Here is a 5,211-nt window from a genome sequence, read left to right as displayed (position 1 = left end):
TCACACCAATAATTAAAAAAAACACCGTCATATTTAATAGTCAATTTTCAGAAGTACGCTGTCAATTTTCATAGATTTTATTATCATATTTCTAATTTTCATATTTTGTATGTGTAAGCATTCACAAAACACTGTAAGTCTTATTAAAGTTGAAAATCATTATTACTAAACTATAAAAATATGAGAATTTCCATAAATGACAAAAATAGTTGGACCCTAGTCCTACTAGAATGTAAAATGCTAAGAAAACAATTAATTTACGGAATTGAAATTCGAGTTTGTATTTAAAAAAATCAATTTACGGGATGGTGGGGAAACAATAAATGCGTATTTAAAGTGATGTAATGAGAGTAAGGTGAATTTCGAATACCAATTTCTCTTTCCCTTGTATCTCAAAGCTGTATTTATACCTGTCATATGGACGAGAGAATGTAGGCTCTCTCTCGTCATATTCACCCGTAGGTGTGATGTGACTATATTTCGTAAATTATGAATAGAAGAGTAAGATGATTCAAAAGAACGTAAAAAGTGAAATGGAAGAATGGGATCGGTATATAATTAGAAATCTCAGCAGACAAATGTTGAATCATCGTGAATGAGTTAATCCTTCAGATAATATAGCAATGAGTAACTAGTAAAAAATGGCTTTTTACTACGACCATTAACCGTAGCAAAAGGTACTAAGTTCGTAGTAAAAAAAAATTGCTATGCATTTGCTACAAATTTGCCCCATAGTATATACGGGCATGATAAAAACTTGCTACGGTAAATGGCCGTAGCAAATATTTTTTTGCTACGGTAAATTATACCACTTACTACGGCTCGAAGATTGTCCCGTAGTAAAATGTACCTTTTGTTACGTTTTTTTACCGTAGAAAAAGAAAAAAAGCATCGTACGAAGTCAGGTAAACAGATACTAATTTTTTTTTTACGCTACATTTTAATTAATTTTTTAATATATATTCGGACCCGTAATAAAATTTTGATTTCGCCACTGATAATACTTAGACTAAAGGCTTGAAATATGTTTTGGAAACCCCACATAGAAGCATTCTTGGACAAAACATCAAGCCAAAGGCGTAGGAATAAAGGGCTTCCAAAAAGTAAGTATTGGATTTTTAGGGAATCAAGAAAAGGGAGATTTTGCTCTTTAATTTGTACATTTTCCATAATTTATAAATAGTACGTAGGTGCATGGTATGGTTTAATTTGCCTTGGCTGAAATAGATGAACCCTACAATTAGTAGGGTCAAATTAAAAGGATAACACTTTAAATATATATATTTACAATTGAGGGGAACAGCTGGTTGAGACAGTAAATGTTGGGTTGGACCCATTTGAGAATGTTGCAGATGATAAAAAAAAAAAAATATATATATATATATATATATATATATATATATATATATATATATATATATATATATATATATATATATATATATATATATAATAGTATTTAAATGGGGGAGAGTCAAAAGATGACTAGAATCATAGGAGACTTTCACTCCTCAATATATTCTTTTAGTTTGTTCATACTTGACTTTCAAAAACTCATTAAACTTATAATTAGCACTTGCAATTATTTCTAATTTTTTATTGTATATATGTTTAATTGATGAAAATCTGCACCGAATAAAAATGTTGAATTGACATATACTTTTCTATAAAGTACTCTTTGGTGATTGAAAGTAACTTATAAATAGCTTGAAAAAAAAATCAAGATTTAAGTTTTAATATTAAGTGGCAATAGTATTACGAAATTAGGATTTAATATTTAACATAATCTATTATGATCACATTTGATACAATGGAATGAGAAAATATAATTAATGTTAATCAGTACTCCCTTTGTCTCATATTCTTTGTGTTTTTAAAAAACTAATTTTGTTCCACATTATTTGTCATTTTATAATACAAATGATTGCGTCAATTGTATTTCTTTTTCAATTATACCCTTTATCACTCTTAATTAATTAACTGGAAAACAATTAGTCCCAAGGTTATTTTAGTAATTTCCTATTTTTCTTTTCGGGTATTGATAAATACTGGACACCTTTTAGTAAACGTAGGACATTTTACTTAATAAATGAAAATCTAGCACTAAATCCATCTTTTTCTTTAAAATCTTTATTTTGCAAAAATATCGCATTATTAAATCATTAAAACACGAGTTTTTCAAATTTTTATCATAACTCAGACTACTTACTGTTTGTCGGCATACGCTTGTTTTTTGGATTCGTGAAACTTTCTTAGCTTGAATTTTATCACCATTTTTTGTGTTTTTAGTCTACAAAAATCACCCAAAAACTCTTTAACTGTAATAAGAAACTTCTATTTCTTTAAATTTCAAGACAAATATATGGACACATTTTGAGTTTAGGTAATTCTCCCAACTTGATTCTCCAAGTTAAAAAAAAAAAAATTAAAAATTTGAAATTCAAGAACACTGAATGTAACTAAATTTAAATATAATAAAAGTGAAATATATAAATTTTATTTAGAAAAATAAAGTCAAAGAAATGATAAATGTGTGAGGTGAGATTAAAAAAAAAATTTGAGATGCATTTATTAAAAGACATCCTGTATTTATCATTCCTCTTTTCTTAATATGTGTGTAATAACGAGAAACGACATATAAAATGAGACATATATTACTCCCTCTGTCCCAACTTAAATGTCGTTTTGGGCTGTTGCGCACATATTAAGAAAATCAGTAAATGTGCATAGATTAGTAAAAGACACATAAAATATTACTAAAATATCCTTGAAATTAATTATTGCCCAGCTAATTAATAGGAGGGATAAAGAGTAAAATTGAAAATAATACAATTTATGCTTCATTTAAAATCTAAAATAACAAATAATTTGAGATAAGAAAAACTCTTTAAAAAGACGATAATATGGGACATATGAAATAATATCAATCAAGCTTATCAATTAAAAAAATCTATGGGTATTCTATTTCTAATTATATATACTTTAATTTATTTTCACATGAAAAAATAATATTAAAAAAAAAAAAAAAAACAAGGCAATGTTTGGTAACATTTCTATTTTGTTTTCATTGATTTCCCAAAAGAAAATTATATTTATTACACTTCTCAAATAATTTTCTCAAAATAATCTCAAAAGTTTCTCTCTCCTTCAGACATGATGTGACTGCTACAGTAAAATGATTTGACTCCTACGGTAAAAAATGTCTTCACTAAAAAACAAATAAATATCACTTCATCTTTCAATTTTTTTCTTCTAAACTACATTTTTCTAACACTTTTAAACATAATGCGACTGCTACAGTGTATTTTGTCTCCTTCCAAAACATAAACAAACATTACTTTCATTCTCAAATTCTTTCCCCAAAACACATTTCCTCAAAATGAAATCAAAATAAGTTCCGAAACGCTTCCAAACATTGCCCAGGTGTTTTAGAATGTTACTAATTAAAAAATTTAAAGAAGTCATAGGTCATGTGAGAGGTGTTGATGTCACGTGACTTCCCGGGAATCTAGCTTTTATTACAACCTAAGTAATTAAATCTACTAATATCCCACTGGAAATTTGCCTGTCTCCTCTCTTTCTTTCATTTCTTTCAAAATCACAATCCTTTGTTCCCAAAATATATTACACTTAATTACATTTTTTTATTTTCTGTCAAACTTTTGACTATGGTATCATTACCTCAATTATTGTGTAAAAAAGTTGAAAAGCACAAAGAATTAGGTGCACGTGGAAATCCCTCATACTTAATTTATGTCAGATAGTGTATCTCAAGTTTTTTTTTTTTTTTCTTTTTTCTTTTTCTTTTCTTGTGTCTATTTACCAACAAATCCCTCATACTTCCGTAATTACATTCATCCTATCAATTTATAGATTTCTTATATATAGACCCTTTCTAGAGATGGGTATAATTTCTCGGAAAAAAAGGCGGAGAAGTCTCTTACTCTACAGTAAATTACAACTGCTCCTAAAGTAATGTATATTACGAAAAAAAATCCATATTTTTATAATCAGTGGCGAAACTAGGATTTTATCACTGGGGCAAATATTTATTAAAAAATAACATACAAAAAAGTAATGAAAACAATGATTGTTCCAACACTGCTACATGATAGACTTAATGTTTTGGGGGTTCGGGGGCAGCGCCCCTGAAAAAAAAATCGATTTTTTTTTTTAAACCAGAAGATAGGAAAAGAAGAAATTAGTTTTTTGTTTCATTTATTTGGACTTTAGGTGCACTAAACAATAAAAAAGTTGGTCGACTTAATAAATATAAAGACGAAATACAATGGAGATTTTTACAATTAAGTATGGCTTGAGTCCATCACTTCCCAAGGGCCCTAGTTCCATGTCACAATTCGTAACTTCTTTATCCAGATGGTAGTTTGTAATTAACTTTTACCGCAAACAGATAGTTGTAATTTACCATTTTTTCTACATTGGCGGACATTTTTCAAATAAGTCTCTTTTCCTCTAGAGTAAATTACAACCGCCCTTAAAGTAATATATATAACGAAAAAAATATTTCATACTTCTGCTTTTAAATATGTTTTGACTGACACCATCCTAGTAAACTTAAGTTTAGTTCATCAATATACACATCTAAAGTTAGGTCTATAAATTTAATCCAAGAAAAAAATCAGCATCAACCAATAGGAGATTGGCATCCAATGCCATCTCCCAAAGGCATACTACAGTTGGAATCGAGGACCCATTTTTTGACCTATTTGTGATGCAGATTTTTTAAAAATCTTGTCCAAATATGAAAGGAATACGACTACACCTATTTTTTTTTATTGTTTTTTATTACAAAATACAACTCATAATCAAAACAAATGACTTCCTTTTTTTGTTAGTACTTACAAGAAAAATAAAATAAAAATTTTGCAGCATGGATGAAAAAAAAAGATATATATTGTCTAAATTAAAGACAAACATTGACATTATGTATATAAATATCTATATTCATGAAAGCTATAAGTCTATGTAATGTTGTTTATCGAAATTATTTGCTGGATTTCGGGGACTTGTCATTCTCCTGCGGTCCATCCCTATTTTATGCAAACATTCTTTATAATAAGATGGTATCCATATTTTGATTAAGTAACAAAATTTGATGTGTGGGAAACCAATTTCCTTTTGTGTATAAGTATATATATATCTACTCCTTAAAGAAAATGAAACTTTTTATAATACACTCGATGAAGTTCA

The sequence above is a fragment of the Erythranthe guttata genome, chromosome 11, assembly GCF_056151865.1.
Source record: "Erythranthe guttata isolate IM_541 chromosome 11, IM_541, whole genome shotgun sequence".
Taxonomy (NCBI): domain Eukaryota; kingdom Viridiplantae; phylum Streptophyta; class Magnoliopsida; order Lamiales; family Phrymaceae; genus Erythranthe; species Erythranthe guttata.
The sequence above is the reverse complement of the archived record's forward strand: the minus strand, read 5'-3'. Positions refer to the sequence as shown.